Source organism: Oryzias latipes, chromosome 23, assembly GCF_002234675.1.
Source record: "Oryzias latipes chromosome 23, ASM223467v1".
NCBI classification, from domain to species: Eukaryota; Metazoa; Chordata; class Actinopteri; order Beloniformes; family Adrianichthyidae; genus Oryzias; species Oryzias latipes.
Window position 1 is genome coordinate 1,817,667 of NC_019881.2, and position 18,768 is coordinate 1,836,434.

Sequence of the window (18,768 nt, forward strand, 5' to 3'; positions counted from 1 at the left end):
TTTCTCAGCTCTATCACAGATTTAGACAAGAGTTGTGAACATTTTTTGAGAGAAATGGTTATTTAGTGTTTGCAGAAAATGTTTCAGATCTTTGTGTTCATCTGAGGACAAAATCAGAGCAGTAAACCAAAACGTGGCGTTGATATTTTTGTTCAGTGTATTTTTTAAAATAACCTTAAAGTATCTAAACAGAAGCTACGTTCTCACAGAAAAACATCCTCTAACCGATGAGTTTCATCGTGAAAAGTTGTCCTTCAACAACCCAGTTGTTCACATACCTGTATATTTAAATGGCTTACATCTTTGTCGAGCATTAGCATTTAGCGAGTTAATGAGGGTTAAAAGATGAGCCTCATAATCCTCCATTTAGGAAAGAAATATGCTTCTTCTGCTTATCTCAGAGACGCCACATTCTGCACAGCAAAGTTTGTCTGCGTCACGTCATCATCTGCATAGAAAATCCCGCCAAAGCGGAGGAGGAGCGTGGTCGTGTAGGACGGGTTGGATCTTAAGGTCAATTTTAAAGCTAGAAAGGGATTCATGCATGAAAACAAAAGAGAGAAACCACGTTTGGATTTGTACACTCAACATGGAGAATCAGAAATCACAATAGCATTACCGATGAAGGCCAACAAAGAACTCTGGAAATAATCAGACATAGAACATCAGACTGAGGATTTGTAGAACCTCTAATGAAGCCGACATGCACAACAAATGAGCTCAGCAGTTCAACAACAGCAAGAGCAACAGGTTTATTTATTTAGACGATTGCACCCTTTTCAAAGCTTTTGCTCAGACAAACCTTTGTCAGTTTACAGTGAAACTGGGAGATTCATTACAGGAGTTACTTAGTTTTTATGGGACTTTTTGAGTAGCTTTAAACATTACTGGAGCGTCTGCAGGAGGCGTGGAGCGCTGCTGCTCACCTGCTGACGACAGAAATGAGGTCTTTAATCCCTGCAGCGGCTCTCTGTCACTTTTCCTGTCCAGTTTAAGCCATTCTTTATTTTTTAACCAACATGTCCTGCAGAGCAGAGATGGTGGGGGCTTCACTGTGACAGCCCACCCAGGTTGAGACATTATATTGTAAAAACTGCCCAGAGCAATTAGTGAGAGCAACAAACAGCAACGTCTTCATGCTTTTAATAAAAAAAGGCTTGTTTACATTAAAAAAAAAACTTTTTTAAGTTATTTTTTTCTTAAATTGTTCTCGTTTGATGAAACTTTGTTTTATTGCTTTTTGTTTTTAGTCGTCGTGTTTATGATGGTAAATCCTGATCTGTTATCTGTTTATTCTCTATTTATGTTTTTTTCTGCTTCGGCATTTTATCCAAAAACCTGCAGTAATTTATTCAACATTTCTTTTTAAAAAGCTGAAAATGAGCAGAAAGTGGAAAGAAAATCTCAATAGAGTGAAAAGATTCAAGCAATTACGCCACAAGTTTCTCTTTACTTCAATCCCGTACCTCATAAAGTGCTACACTAATGTCATACTTTTAATGTTAGAACAACAGAACAATGAAAACGAGAAAATCTAATTTAAACTTCAACGTTTTTCTAACTTTAAAAAGTCATGCAAAAACAAAAAAGTCATGTTTTTGTGTGCTTCAGAGCACACCCACGAAGAAATGTGTTTCTCTTCTGAGGCACAACTCAACGCGGATCGCCCTACCGGTGGAGGGATGGCCATCCCAACACTTTCAGACACCACTACAGCTCCAAATACCCCGACAATTAGAGAAGGGGGGTTGGGAAGGAATTTAAATTCAGTCACAATCTTCACAAATAAATTGTTAGGTTCTTTGAAAAACTAGTAAACTTTTTTTAAAGACAAAAAATAAATAAATCGGAAAACAAGTTTTCCTTATTTTTTCCTGAAAAATTAAATCAATAAGGGATTACAGCAAAATGTGCCAATTTGTTGTGTTCCCGTTTATGATTTGACAGTTAAAAAGGATTAAATGTAGTTTGTTCTGTTTTAAGGGGGTAAATAAAATAAAATAAATATGCATTTTAATCTTCCTCAGCTTTTCCCCCCAATCATATCCCAGCTAGGTTTAATATTTCTATTTATATTTAACATATTTCTTTGCTTGTTTCTTTGTGTTCTTCAGGTTTTTTTCTAAATCCATTTTTGATTTCTAGAAATACGCCAGATCAAATTAAAGAATATTTCAGATCAATAAACACTATGAAAGATTATGATTTTGGAAAAAGAAAATACTGTTTTCCTGTAATTTTTGTCTATCTGATATCTAACAATAAACATAGCTTGTCTTATTTTTCAAATAAATAAATATAGAAATGTTAAGTTTAGCTAAAAGCCTAAACTACTGCCATAGGTGTTTTCTGACCTAAATTAAGTTAAATTAGAAAAGATCTTGATGGAAATATAATTCTAAAAACACAAAACCTCACAAACTAAAATTGTCTTTCATTACCGAGAGGTTGCAGTACCACCTGAGTCCTCTAGATGTCACCTTTGACCCACTTAAAAGCCACAAAAAAGCATCCAGCTCCATTTGAAAGAAATGTCTGTTACAGCTTTATGGATGCCTTCTAATTGAATTAACCGTGTTGCTCCTTGTTCCAGGTGAGTGTGGAGTCTTTTATGAGCACAGATAGCAGCGCAGTAATCAAGTTTCCGCTGAGAAGAGTGACGACTTTCATTATTCCATCTATTCAAGAAGACAGCACCTACTGTGATCTAATTAGGATGCTCCCGCTACCCTAAAATCCCCTCAGTAATCTGCTGTAGGACAACACATTAACCTCAAGAGCAGTAATGAACTCATCCCATTAATAAGAAGAAAGCCAGATTTAGCTGCAGCAGGGAAGGAACGGAGAAGCAGGGGGACACCTCCACGCCTTTGAAAGGGCTTGAGAGAACGTTCAATTATTTAGCCACGGCTTTCAGAGAGATAAGCTTTCAAATTTAGTTTTGCACAATCCATTCTCTTAAAAAAGAGTGATGATAATTGACAGGTTCTGTTATTCTGTAGTTTTGGAATGACTTTGACATGAAGAAAAGGGGGGAAGCTGCTCCTCGACACAGCTTCCTTTCACGGGGCTGGTAATTTTTCTGTTCCACATCCAGCTCTCTGGGGAAATGCTTGAACAAAGACAAAATATCTGGCCCAGCTGCCTGTTCTTTAGCCCGAGGAGAACAAATCATATTTAGCTGATTGAGGACAAGGGTGCAATTTAAAGACGGCCATCCGGAAGCTTTTATCTGCTCACAACAGAGCAGAGAGAGAAAATGCAGATAAAGAAGAAAAAATGATAAATCCTGCTTCTACAAAAGACAAATCTGCAGTAAAACTGATCTCTGTCCATCAAAATATCTAGGAGAAGGCAATTTTTTAAAATAATATAGATAGAATCATCATCGATGGATGGATGGATGGATGGAGGGATGGAGGGATGGATGGATCCATCCGTCCTATACACCTGAATTTTTGGGGGGTCATACGATTGCTGGAGCCTATCCCAGCTAGGCAAAGGTGGAGTACACCCTGAACAGGTTGCCAGTCTGCCTGTGGTCCAAACACTCACATTCCCACCTAGCAGCATGAACCTATTGTGAATATTCTGGGACTCTGGAAACTCCACACAGAAAGGACCCAGCTGGGAGTTGAACCAGGACGGTGTGAAGTGAGAGAGCAGCCTTACAGGGATTTTTCTTTTTCCCACTTAATCTGTTTTTCCATCACTTTTCCACATGGAAAGCATCCATGCTTTGTTTCTCCATCGGGTGTTTATTTAGACGTGGAGGAAAGAAAATAATAGACTTTTTAGGCCTGTATTGTAACTAAGAATATGGATGGATTAACGAAATTGAGTTTTTTCCACTCAAATAGTTTTTTTTTACTTTGTTGTAGAGTTCTGGAGGCAGTTTATGCAGCAACAAAAACAACGTCCAAATATACAACTTGATTTAGGAATATTAGCCTAAACATTTATTGTTTAAAAAATGTCTGGTAAAAGGACCTTCTGCCTTCATTGTGCAAAAAATTGCATAAAAAATGGAGTAAACATGTGGAGATGACTTCATGTTCCTGTTGATCCACGTTTATTACACAACTTTGAAGCCCATTGAGACGACAATTGTTGTAACATTGGGCTACAGAAATAAAATTGAATTGAATTACCCCAATTCCTTCACTACTCTCTGCTTTGTGCGTTATTTTGTACGTTTGAATCGTCAGAATCTAATTTCCAAAATGCAGTGTTCTAGAAAATTCCCACAAGTCTCTGCAAAAACCCAGTGTGCATCAATGTTCACTAGCTTGGCCCATGTAGACCACAATGCATTGCATTTTCATGTGAGAATTTATTCTTATGAATCATCCCAGTTTTCATCATCAGAACACACTGGATTTATAAATAGTCTTCGTAAAAAGTTCTTATTTATTTGGGTTTTACTTCAGGATGACATTGTATTCCCCCTCACAAAAAAAGTATTGAGCATGAAGTACTTTTAAAATCCAGGACACTACAGTTTCTACATAGTTTCTTAGTATTTAAGGAGACAACCTTGACACAGCCCTAGTTGACTTTTTCTATGTTGTGTCATAGTAAAGCATAGCTGGATTGATGGAGATAGTTACATAGCTTAGGAGCAAATTTATTAATTCATGCAATTATTTACACCAAAATCAGGTTGTTTTTAACTTTTTTTTTTTTTTTTTTTTTTTAAATCTTTTAACTTAACTTTTTTTTTTTTTGAACTCTTTATTTTTGTTTTATCATCACAACACAAAACAAACATAACAACTCCCTGAAACAAGTTTGACCTTAAGTCCACATTCAGTATAGTGTAAAGCAGGTAAAACAAAAATTACAATAAAAAAAAAACACTGATGCAAGATGGGACAAGCAGTTCAGTTAAACATATATTCATACAACCACAATCAAAGGTACAAGGAACAGTCACAACCCCAAATAGATTTTAACCGCGTGCCATCGACGTTCAAAGATATCTGATTTTAGTTTAGCAATGCTGTCACTTTTTCCATCAAATAAACGTGTTTGATTCTTTGTTTCCATTCAGTTACAGAAGGTGATGTTACATTTTTCCAATTACCTGTTATGGTTTTATTTGCGACCAGTAATAAAATGCGCATTATATATTTTTGATCAGCATCAAAGTCTTTTGGAAATACACCAAGCAGATACGACAGAGTACTTAAAGGAATGTCATGATTTACAATAGTTTCAATCTCCCTCTTAATATCTTTCCAAAATTCACAGATAGCTGGGCAATCAAAGAAAATATGTGTATGATCACCAATTTTTCCACTTCCTCCAACATACGGCTGTGCAGGAGCCTTTGGCAAAATTAGAAATCAACAGGGGTGTGTGAAAAAAACGCATCTTGATTTTCCAGTCAAACTCTTTCCATAGTTGGCTATTAATTCCTACATGGCTGTCCTCACACAGTTTATCCCATTGTTCATCTTCTATTATGCAGTTAGATTCCAATTCCCATTTTTCTCTGATATTATATGTATTCTGTCCGGTGGCAGTTGAGAGTCTCTTATACAAGTTGGAAACATGTTTATGCGTTGGAAAGTTTTTTTCTGCGATTGTAGTAAAATATTGTTCTATGCAGTTTGGGGTTTTATTGATTCCGTCTCGCTCTTTGTGCTTCATGATGTAATGCCTGATTTGTAGATATTTATAAAAATCATTCGGCAGAAGACCAAATTGTCTTTGAAGCTGTGAAAAGGACTTAAGTTCTGTTCCATCGAACAACTGGTTAAGAGTTATAAGGCCTTTAGTGGCCCATGTCTTAAAGGTGGGATCCCACATTGAAGGCGGAAAGTCTATATTACCGACAATAGGCATTGCTCTGGAAATTGACCCTGTGTCAAGTAGCATTTTTTTTACTACCGTCCATATCTTTAAAGTATGCTTGATCCAATTGTTTCCAATTTTGATTTTGTTGACAGATTTTAAATCAGTAAATGGAAGAGTAGACAGCCGCACCCCTTTAGTTTCACCTTGTTCCACTTTAAACCATTTTACTTCCTCATCCTCTCTAATCCAGGCCACGATTGCCGTCAACTGAGCTGCCCAATAGTAAAATTTTAGGTTTGGTAGAGCCAAACCTCCCTTATTTTTTGGCAGAAATAATGTTTTTAATCTAATTCTGGGTCTTTTTCGCTGCCATATAAATTGAGTAATCATTTTGTTTAACACGTTGAAAGTTGACACCGGAATGTTTACCGGAAGAGATTGAAACAAAAACAAAAGACGAGGAAGCACATTCATCCTCACTGCTTCTACTCTACCCAGTAGGGATAGAGGTAAAATTTCCCAGCGGATCAGGTCATTCTTTATTTGTTTTAGCAGGTTTTTATAATTAGCGTCGTAGAGTTGTGTGGGTTGGGGTGTTAAAATAACTCCCAAATATCTGAAACCCTGTTTTGACCAATGGAAAGTTACCTCCTCATCAAGTTGGGTGGGCCACAATCCAGATGTCATCATTGCTTCCGATTTATTTTGGTTGATCTTATATCCTGAAATATTACCATAATTATTTAAACATTGCATAAGTCTTGGAATTGTTGTTTGAGGATTTTTCAAAAACAGTAATAGTTTTTAACTTTTTAATGGGAAAAGCAGCAACATCTAATTCCCTGTATTCTCTGATTAAACTTTGCTAGTGCTACTTTACAGCTACCGCCTGCTGCTTACTATTGTCAAAAGTTGCTAGCTGTCACATACTGAGCACAGTTAACTGCTAGAATCCAACGCATATAGTGAATATCTTTATATCTGTGAAGTTGCTAACAGCCACCACTGACACTGGCAGAAAAAGTTTCAATCATTATTATTCAGAGCACTAATTCTCTGGAGGCACAACGTCTAACCTGACAATTAACTCCCTCAGCAGGGAAGCGCTGGCTGAGACCGCAGGGGGGTGGTGGGACTGTGGTGGGGCATGTAAATCAATTAATTATGTGTGCAAGTTAAAGATTAATTAAGAAGCTGTTGAAAGTTGGCAAAGACCATCTTCTAATTACTATTGGAGCTCATCTGTTTGGCCTTACTCTGCAAAAGTTGGGCCACTTTAAACTTAAATAACTTGATTGCATACTAATAAGGAAAACACTTTTTTTTTTTTACCATAGTGTGTATTTCCTGCCATAGTCTGTAGTCTCTGATTCTCACCGTGGTCTCAGTTTTTGCCCAGTTGGGAACTGTACCACTGGACCGGCACACAGGGGTGGCGGTTCCCCTCTTCAAGAAGGGGGGCCGGAGGGTGTGTTCCAACTACCGGGGAATCACACTCCTCAGCCTCCCTGGGTAAGTCTATGCCAGGGTTCTGGAGAGGAGAGTCCGTCTGATAGTTGGACCTCAGATCCAGGAACAACAGTGCGATCTCCGTCCTGGTCGTGGGACAGTGGGCGTCTTTGATTAGACCACTGCCCCGCGACCCGGTCCCTGGTATGCGTTGGAAGATGGATGGATATATTTAACCCTTGTGCTATCTTAAATGCCCCCCCCCCCCCCCTTCCATTGAGGTGTTCTCCCTACCATGACAAAGGTGGATAAAGGTGGAAAGATTTCATGTAATCCATGGACACCAGTGAAGATCACAAATCATTGAAGAAAAAAGGTTCAGAGCACTGTCTAGTGGGTCTAGATGACCCCACTCCCAATGTTAAAGTGCCTAAGATAGCACAAGGGTTACGATATCTAACAGGTATTAAAAAACACTATTGGAAAAATATTTTCAAAAATCCTTCTTTGTAATCGAGTTGGGAAGCTAGTTATGCTCAGTGATTCTCTCCTTTTCCCATGTTGTTTTAATGGCGGTAGGCTAATAAGTTGTGGGATTTGAGACTCACAAAATGAGGATCATTAGGAATGAAAGGACTGGAGATTATATCAGGAAATCCCCCTGAATTACACACATGGTCTCGCTGTACTTCTCTTTGATACCTAAAAATACCCTGCAGAAGAGAGAAAACGCTCAACTTTAAACACACGATATGAACAAATGAAGTTTATTTTAAAAAAACAACAGAGTTTTGTTGCAGTAAGTGCTGTCTGATGATTTGAAAAGCACAATTTTTCCGTTTTGGGGTGAAGATGAAAAGGGTTGAGGTAAATTAGCACTGGCAGACTGTTAACATTCATGCACCAAATGGAGACTAAATGACTTCTACAACTGTAATTAACACACTGTGGCATTTAAATCTTCATTTTGCTAATAATATGCATGATATTAATTAGGCCTAAGTGATTAACATAACAACCGCCGGACAATGTCCCAGGGTGCAAAAACAGCGCTGCTTTGCTTTTTATTAACTCTCCCGAAAGGCTCTGCCTCATTAATAAACCCATCTCTACTAACCTTGAAAATACTTCTTTTGTAAAGTAATTTCATAAACTCTGCAGGCTGAGCAAAAAAAGGTGCTTGGTTGTGTAACAGTAGACCGGATAATGGTCAGTTTTTACTAAAAGGAGTTTCCTTATGAATTGAAATAAAAATATCAGGTCAGACAGCTTGGAGAGACGCGTTTGACGTCTAAACGCTCCAAACAAAATAGTCCATAACAGCAGCGTCATTAAAGACGTTACATTACAGACTCTGTTTTGGACTTTTTCTTTTCCTTCTTGTTCAACAAATCTGCTGCCAGACTGTGCGCGGTTGAAGCTACAAGCTTAGTTGCCTTTGAGTAGTCTGTCAGGTGAAACGCCAAGGACGGCGGAGGATCGCCGTGTTTCTCCTTTTCGCCCCATTTGTGAAATGTGGCCGCCTGCTCCGAGCTAAGCAGGCGGAGCAGTGGGAGCTCCGATCCATTGAAGGGAAGAGTAAGAGATGGCCTGAAGGGTGGAATCCACTCCCCGGTGAGCCAATTTACTTTGACCTCTCGTCTTCTGTGTTGCAGGTCGCGATAACTGTCTCCCAATCTGGAAGCTTTGTCACAGTCGTGTGGTTGAGCTGCGGTGGCTGCGGGCGGAGCAGCTGAACCTGAACGTCCACACCTGGAGAGATTAGGACCGGTGTGAGGGGAGGATTAATGCCCTTTTTTCCTGATACTTCCTCCATTGAGCTTGTGGCAAATGACGAGTGCAGCATCTGGAAGGTCAGATGCTAACGTGCAGCTTTCCCCTTTGCTTAGGTGGCTGTAGCAGCATCTGGTAACACAAAGTCATTTTAGCCACAAATGCGCAGAAAAAACTGTACCAGATTGAACCCAACATGGTTCATCATCACTTATGATGACGTTAACCCACTGAGTGAGTGTCATGTAACCTATCGAAAGGACTTCCTTCCGGCTCCAACAAATCAAAGTCAATTCAGACGCCATTTTTTTACGATATGGACACCACCATGTTGAAACCAGACGTTGTCAGTAAGCAGTAGTTATAGTACTTTTTCTTTGGCTTTTCTGAGCCTATTTGGAACTTGAGGGGGAGGGGTCACTCAGTCCAGTTATCTTCATGTGCTGTGTCTGAATTCCCACCCTAACCCCTAACTACTAAAAAACTAGATAGTGCAGTACTATGTGAAGCCCTGGATTTTAAAAGCAATTCAGACACCACGCTCACTACTATTTTTTTAAATGGCGGATATGATGTCATCGAGTTCACAAACGATTATTTATGAGTCCACTATCTTTTGAAGATAAAAACTTTGTTTTTTAAATCATCATTTGTATTAAAAAATACATTTAAATATTTTAGCAAAGATTGTTCCGCTGCAATGCATTGTGGTCTATATTCGCCAATCTAGTGAGCATCGATGTACGCTGGTTTTTCACAGAGACTTCTGGGAAATTTCTAGGGCTCTGGATTTTGGAATAGTAGATTTGGACAGAACCAAGAAATGGCGAACGCCCTGTATAGTGCATAGGGAAGGAATTTGGACACAACCATTGACTGTACATGATACTTGGATTTGGTGACTCCTCCCCCTCCTGTTCCGAACAGGAAGTGGTTCCAAGGAGCCAAAATTCCATAGACTTCTATTGAGAAATAAACAGCTGTTCCTGAAGCTGCTTTCACGACAAACACTATTCCCGTGTTTCAATGTTAAGTCAACGTACAGATGCAATCAGAGGTCCTGCAGCGCGTCAGTCTGGCAGCAGCGCGTTTTGGGCATCGTGGTGCGAGTTCAAATATCAAAACTTTGACAAAGTAGATGCGTGGCGTCAACCAATCGGGAGCTCAGCTTTGGCCCGTGACATGTTGATAGTGGTGGGCTGTTAGGGCCTCCAAGGCCTTCTCTGAAAGCCTAAAAAATCTGAATCATGTGTTAATTATATTTTGTCCATGCATACTCATTAAATCATTCCACATGGTCGGTCCATTCCCTTTTATTGTGTTTATGACGGTTATGCTGCTTCCAGACAGACATATTTTCACATTGCAGCATTTAACCAATCACATTTCAGCTGTCCTTTGTTGCCAGGCAGGGTCAGGGTATTCACTCTCTGTTCCGAAGGTCCTGTGATGCCAAATCAATGTCATCTCCTTCAACCAATCAGATTGTGAGTTGGTGTCAGCAGGGCCTACTAGCAGGTTTATGAGGGTTTGAGGGATTCCGACATAGCACTACTGAAGGCCCGGGTGTGTAACGGTCCGCCACTGCGTGTTGATGACGTGATCAGAGGGTGATGTCTGAATATGATAGTTCTCCTGAACTTTATAATATTTTTCTGGAGCGCCAAGTTTGTGAACATCATTTTGGACAAGTGTCAAGCAGCAAATTTAATTTGTGTGCGTCCCAAACAAATTTGGTGTGAAAGCAACATCAGTCACTGCAACTTTTTTTTAAATGTGTTCCTGATCCTTTTTATTTAGCTTTTTCTTTAGTGAAGGTTTTTCAAGTTATCAAGCAACCAATCACAGGTTTCACTAAAAGTATATGTTCTCACATCGAACAGCGGGGGGTGTGGACTTCCAACAAGCTCCTCCTGATTGGTGAGAGCGGTTGCCATAGAAACACTGACTCGGATCAATCCCTGCTTTCTGACATCGTTTGGCTGCAACACAAAAATGGCGGCTGAATCGACGTCATGTAATTGGAGTCGGACGTTAACCATTTTCCACGTGTGACGCCAGACTCACTCGAACCAGTTTTCATCTGCAGTCGATGCGCCAACTGGTTGTTTTCATTTTTAGCTCGAGTCCAGAGAAAAAGCATGTTGCTCCTCAGATTTAAAAAAGAAAAAAAAAAGCTTTCGATTTTAGAATTTTGTACGACACCGGTCATGTTTTAATGGTCTCCCGTTAAAACTTCAAACGCTGTGAAATCATTAACGTGAGTCGCTGGGGTGAAATTAAGGCTGGATTACTAAGGTGGTAAAGTGGAGCGGACCCTCCACACACACCAATAGCAGTAGCCATACCTAAGAATTTAACAGCCACTTGCTCAAGGGTAAGGCTGATGAGGAAAACAGAGGTTTGATTTCCCCAGAGACTCGCCAGTCATGAGCTTTCCCCTTGAAGATTTGTGTTTTTTCCCCTTCATCTGAAGTACTACTAGTATTTTAGTTGCAACAGAAACATACTTTAGTGTTGTAAATGTACCTTTCTTAATGCCTAATGGAAAAATGTTCCTTCTCTGGTTCCCTCCAGTTCAGCCTGGAACCACTAGGGGTCACTCTGATATAGCTTCTAGGTTCACAGTGGAGTCTTCTCCACTTAACAATGACCTTAATCCGAGTCATTAACCCGAGCATTCACCTCAAATACTGGCGTCAGCTTCCCACGTTCACCCTCCATCCTGGGTTTTTGTTTTCACGCTGTACCCTCCCACGTCAGGAGATGTGTGGCAGCACATTGATTGATGCCCTCGCCGCTCAAATCATTTGTTTTCTTTTGAAATCCCTGCATTAGGTTAACAGACTGCACACAAGCCCCAACCTGAAAGCAGAAAAAGTCGCCACCTCTTTTTCCGAAGGGTCCTCCATTTAATGCGACTTTAAGTGACTCATCTCGCAGTTGATTTGTTAAGAAAATCTGCTGATTGGTTTTGCCCCACAGGCTCTGGTGACCCCCTTGAAGTAGTCTCCTCGTGCTGTAAATCTAAGTCCGACCAATTCAGGAGGTTTATAAGCGTCTTCACGGACTGTACCATCGAGTATGAGGCACGTCTTAGTCCTGCAGCCCTGCCCCACAGCATCCCTCCATTCCCCCTCTCCCCCTTCAGGAAGGCGGTGGAAAAAAGTCTGTGAAACCGCGTCTGATGGAAAATGCAGCCGTTTGCAGAGAGAGCGTGGAAACGTCCTGCGAGGCACGCTCCGACAGCGCTGTAGGGCTTCTGGCAGACTGACACGAGGTTTCACATGGTTCAACAGGCTGCGTGAGTCCCAAACCAGAACCGATTCTCCTCCATCCAGCTCGGTGCGGTTCACTGAGTTACTGTCAAGCTGGAGACGGCCAAAGACAATCCACCAGGAGCTGAAGAGGAGCATGCTGGGAACGGGCGGGGAAACTCATCAGATCCATGTGAACACTACAAGAATCTCTGAAAATGTTTTGAAGAAGACAAAAAATGATTGTATTGCACGTTTTTTCTCTCAAAAACGTAATTTAGGGATTTTTAAAGTTTTTAAAAGCTTTAATTACAGCAAAAATAGTGACACACAACTTCCTTTGTGGGTGAATACGGCCTGTCTGCAGGTAAAACTCAAGGGTTTTAAAACATGAGAAAGTATATTCAGTAGCTAGGAGAGTTTTGTAATGTTCAGACACTGTTTTTTTTACCTCAGAAGTAGAGCGGTCCACCTCTGATTGAAATATCGCAAGTTTGATTCCCACCTTGCCCGTGTGGCAAAGTGTCTTTGGGCAAGACACTAAACCCCACGATGCTGCTGGTACTTATAGGTGGTGCCAGTGTTTGTGAATGTGTGTGAATGTGCGTGAGTGTGTGTGTGTGTGTGAATATGTGTGTGTGTGTGTCTGAACGTGTGAACTGGAGAGTGACTGCAAAGCGCTTTAGGCCTCTAAGAAGGTAGGAAGGCGTTCTATAAGCAAACACCAATTACCATTTAAAATCTGCCCGTTCATTTACACAAACTCCCACAGAAATGGGGGAGGGGCTATGGGGCATAACCTGACCCCACTTGGGGGCGTCCAAGGTTGTACTAAATGCACCGATACAGGGGGTTGACCCATTTTTGGGTTGTCCAGGTCTATGGAGGGTCATCTTAAAGGAAGCACAGGTGTGGGACATAATAAAAACTGGAACGTACCACTGTCATGTGTGGTTAGTGTATTGTGAGGCATTTGAAGGGCTAATGTAAGTCATTCGCATTTATGATGTATTATGTCCTCACGCCACACTGTAGTCGTCGGTAAGTTGTGCGTACTGGTTCCCTACTAACAAATGCGTCACGCACAGGGTGTGCAGGTGATCCATGAAGGTCCTAAAGATGCACACACACACACTACACTCTGACTCATTCTTTACGTTCACACCAGGTGTGTGACACGCATTCTAAAACTCGCTAAATGCTGCTCCAAGAATGTCCGTTTAGCTCATGGCGTTCACTCTGGACAAGCAGGGAGGGGCTTCTTCTTCTTTTCTTATGCTACTGTTTCCTAGCGCATGTCGGCCACTTTACATTAGAAGATGTGTGAAATGTCAAAGCAGTGAAAATCTGCTGAATCTTTCTCCAGGCTTTTTCTTTCACAGCTCTATTCCGAGAAATCACAATCATTAATTTCTCTTCCATGATCAATTTTAAAACGTTTGGTACTTCCGTGAATTAAAAGGGACGTCGTCCATACATCACTACCAATTCCTAGTCCCTGATTGGTCAAAGTTTAGCAAACTTTGTGTTCAGTGGCTGCAAATTTTATATGTAGAACCCAAAAATGATCGTAGAAACTTGTGTAAGTAAGTCTGAACATGAGGGTTTTGAACGCGGAACCCTGAAACCTACATTTACGCACGTTTACATACACTTTGGAAGAGGACCCTTGTGCTGTGAATGTAGCCTTAAACATTAGGATCCTCCCCCCAAAATCCAATCATGGCTGGGGGGACGACGGCTGGAGGAAACCCGCCGAAAACTCACAGAAAACCCTGCAAATGTGGCGAGAAAGGCAGACGCCTAACCAAAGTTCCACTGGAGTCCTCCAAATGGAGTGAGAACATTTTTTTGTTGAGTGGAGATGAAATATGTTTCTGCTGTCAGGGCAGCAGCGTTTTTCACAAAAATTTATGAATGTTGAGAGTGTTTCTCATTCCGCCAAATGAGTGGCAGCTGGTGGCTGTCGGGCTTCAGCCTCTCTCATTCGCTCTCTCACGCTGGCGGAGCGCAGCTATTTTGCGGGTGTCAGGGGGGGGGGTTACTGTGGACACGGTAGGGGGGATCAAAATCAGGTGTTGCTGGGTGATTGATGCACAGCGTCCCACATGTGTTGCGTCCACAATTACAGCACTTACAAAAGACCTGGACTTAGCCTTTTGAAGTGCGTTTGGGCTGCTGGAAAGAGAGACCAATGGGGGCTGCTGGGAAACACGCTAGCACCACGCTAAGGAGGCTGTGAGAGACCAATGGGGGCTGCTGGGAAACACGCTAGCACCACGCTAAGGAGGCTGTGAGAGACCAATGGGGGCTGCTGGGAAACACGCTAGCACCACGCTAAGGAGGCTGTGAGAGACCAACGGGGGCTACTGGGAAACACGCTAGCACCACGCTAAGGAGGCTGTGAGAGACCAATGGGGGCTGCTGGGAAACACGCTAGCACCACGCTAAGGAGGCTGTGAGAGACCAACGGGGGCTACTGGGAAACACGCTAGCACCACGCTAAGGAGGCTGTGAGAGACCAACGGGGGCTGCTGGGAAACATGCTAGCACCACGCTAAGGAGGCTGTGAGAGACCAATGGGGGCTGCTGGGAAACACGCTAGCACCACGCTAAGGAGGCTGTGAGAGACCAACGGGGGCTGCTGGGAAACACGCTAGCACCATGCTAAGGAGGCTGTGAGAGACCAACGGGGGCTGCTGGGAAACACGCTAGCACCATGCTAAGGAGGCTGTGAGAGACCAACGGGGGCTGCTGGGAAACACGCTAGCACCACGCTAATGTCTGAAAACAGCATGTTTGCAAAACTGCATGTTGGATTTCCTTTGAAGCTGATGGTTTATCCCAGGGGTCGGCAACCTTTTTTACTCAAAGAGCCATTTGGGACCGCCCCTAATAAAAAAGAAAGCACCCGGAGCCACAACCCGTTTTGACATCATTATGTATATTATGCATGTATATATTATTCAAAGGTGCTCATTACGTCGATCGCGATCGACCGGTCGATCTTCAATGACATGAGTGTAGATCGCGGGCCAGAAAAAAAAAAAGAAGTACCGGTACTTCTTTAAAATCCACCAAAGTCCTCACTGAGAAGTACGGGACTTGATTGACATGTAGATTGGCCAATCGGACATCGTCTGAAGCATACGTCGCTGCAAATGCACATTATGTTCTTTAAAGGATGATACCGCGGCCGCGTTGGGAGGAGCTACTGGTTCTGGTCTGATCGCTGCATGGAGCGATGTGTTTGTCAATGCATGGTAGACACTGAGAATGTGGAGAGATCAGGTTTATTGTTTTGAAGAGTTCTACTTGGTAATCATGTTTCCATGTCTGAGTTCATAAAATCATCCCAGAGAAAGTCTTTGCTTCAACTCCTGCAGTGAAAGCTGCGTCTCAATCTGACGCCCGTGTTTGCATCTCTGACAGAGTTTGAAGCCAAAGCCCCTCCTCCGCCTCTTTACCTACTTTTCCTCTGTACCTGTTCACCTGTTCACATCCTCTGCAGCTGGGATTTGTTTCCCCCGCGCTCCTCAGTGTGTCCTACACAGAGAACGCTAAATACGGTAGTCAGGGAGCTCCAGCGCCGCACAAGGATGAAAGAGTAGGACGCAGGTTATAGCGGGGATAGAGCGGGTTAAGCAAATGAATGGAAGAAGGCGGCCTGCTGAAGAAATATTCAATACTGTACACATTTTATTATTAGTCTGAACTTTCTTTTATTTAGAAAAATCTTTTATTTTATCAGTCCAGTACGAAAAACAACATCAACAAAAGCTGTGTTGGGCGGTTTTTGGCTGGGTCTGGCGGTTTTCAGATGACTTTTGGGCTAGAAAACTGTGACTCTATCTGGCAACACTGGCGCAAACTCTCTGTCATCAGCGAGTTGGTCTCTGCCCCGCGGCACGTCAAGTTCCCGGCAGAAGATCGGAGTGTTTATTGAAGCCGCCCCGCGTGCCTCTCCCTGTTATCAGCTCTGCAGGTCTCGCCCGATAAATACCAGCTCATTACGAAGATGTTTTTTACGTGGCTCACGCTTCGTGCGGAGCCATCAGCGCCTTTGAAATGCCATGAAAAATGAACAAACTAAAATAAAATTTAATTATTATAAAATACTCATTATTTTCCAAAGTCACAGGGAGCCACAACAGAAGGATGAAAGAGCCAAATGTGGCTCCGGAGCCATGGGTTGCCGACCCCTGGTTTATCCATTTGATCTTCAGCCAAGGCAGATGTAATGTAGGCATGGAATATAGGGGGGGGGCAATGCGTCTTCAAATAGTGTCACTGCCCCCCCCCCCCCCCCCCGTGATGGTCTTAAAAAATCCACAATTGACTAAAGAAATAAATAAAATAAAAAAACACAAAACAGAAATCAGGAAGGAAGGAAGGACAGATGGACAAATAGACAGACCTGAAAAGAACCAAAAAAGACAAATGTCCTCTCAAGAGAGCACAAAGCAGTGTCTGGCTTGTGCCTGTCCCAAGCCAGATGGATGCATGAATGGATGCACGGATGGATTGGATGGATGGATGGATGAATGGAAGTAGTCTCTCCAGCGTGTCCTGGGTCTTCCCCAGGGCCTCCACCCAGTGGGACATGCCCGGAAACCCTCTCCAGGGAGACGTCCCCGGGGCAACCAGATTACTTGCCCAAGCCACTTTACTGGCTCCTTTCAATGTGGAGGAGATGTGGTTCTACTCCGGGCTCTCCACGGGTGACCGCGCTCCTCCCCCTATCTCTAAGGGAGCGTCCCGCCACCCTACGGAGGAAGCTCATTTCAGACGCTTGTATTCGGGACCTGGTTCTTTGGGTCATGACCCATAGCTCACGACCATAGGTGAGTATTGGAACGAAGATCAACCAGCTCTCTCTTCACAACGGGCCGGTACAGCCTGTCAATCTCACGCTCCGGTCTCCCCTCACTTGTGAACAAGACCCCAAAATATTTGAACTCCTCTACCTGGGGGAGAGACACTCCACCCATCAAGAGATGGCAAACTACCTTTCTCCGGTGGAGAACCTCAGATTTATGTTCTAAATGTGAGAGAAGAAATCCTCAAAAGAAAAAAAACACACATTAAAGATGTTTCTTTTTTATAAAAAATCAGTTTTGACCCAAAAATACTTAAAAATGTCCGTTAGTCAGGCAAACCGACTTCATTTGTGTGTTTTCTTTACAGAAATATGACCCATTTGCCTTGAATTAAGCAACCTTCATTCCTTCTCCCACCTTCTTAAATCTGAGAGGAACAAGTCCACACATGTTCCCAGAGGAGCGCGCTGAAAAAGGCACGCTGAAGACAATAGGTTTTCCTAATGAGTCTGGTTTACAATCACAAAGATATGATATTTACTGGGGAATTGAGCGAACACGTGCAGTTGCAGATCTCAGATGGTTAGCCAGGTCTTTTGTTTGGACACTCCTCAGGAATCCCAGACTTGGAGCAACATCTGGCTGATTTTAAGAGTCATGGACGGTTTGCTGCAGGTGGTGGGTGGAGGTTCATGTGGGTTATATGGACCGTGGAGGTTTAAAAGGGTCAAACCTCGCAGATCCAACAAAACTGGCTCATGTGGAGAGCTGGGGAACATGGACGGTTAGCAGCACCGATCTGCATTCCTACCAACTGCGTTTATTCTTAAAAATCCAGGTGAAGACAAACACAGACTGACAAAGATTATACTGTAAAAGAAACAGTCAACATTGTCTGGTTTTTACAAAAAAATATGTTTCAGTATAAGAATAAAAACCAGAATGAATGTTCCTTAACCAATAAGGTTCTAAAAGTCAAATTAAGTTAGTAAAGTTCTGTTTCTTTTCAACATGAATGTAGCTTCTCCGGAACTTTTAGACACTTCAGGAGCCTGAATGGTGCTTCTAAACTAAAGTGGGGAAGAAGACTAATCAATAAAGTGATGATGATGAGGCAGCATGCCAGGATGAAGAGCTTTAATGTGGCTTTAATTTGTTTCCATGACCGTCTGCTCTGCAGCTGCAGCTCCACTTTCTCACACGGGGAAGTAAAGATGGATTTCACCGCTCATCGCCACGACGATGGCCTTTCTTCAGAGCGTTGGACACATCACTCTGATCCATCAGAACTAGAATCTATTGCTGGGAGGTTCTGCAGAACTTTGACCCGCTTTGACGACAGCATTTTGTCTCTGTGCATCAGCCGCTGTGCAGCTGCAGAGCTTCACTGGTTCTGATCTGAACTACAAAGAACCACAATCCGGGTTTTTATGGTACTGACAGCAACATGGAACAGAGTTTATGTTCGGTACCATCCCAGTAAAAACCAAGAAGTTCATGTCTCAGAACAACAGAACCAGCTGCTTCTCTGAGATCTTGTTGTTTTGTGTTGTAGAGCTGCTCTAAGAGGCTCAGTGTTCTCTGCTGCCAACTAGTGGTTGGAGGTTGAAGTGGAAAACAAGAGTCAGACGCTGAAGGACGCTCAGGAATAATGAAATAAATATCTT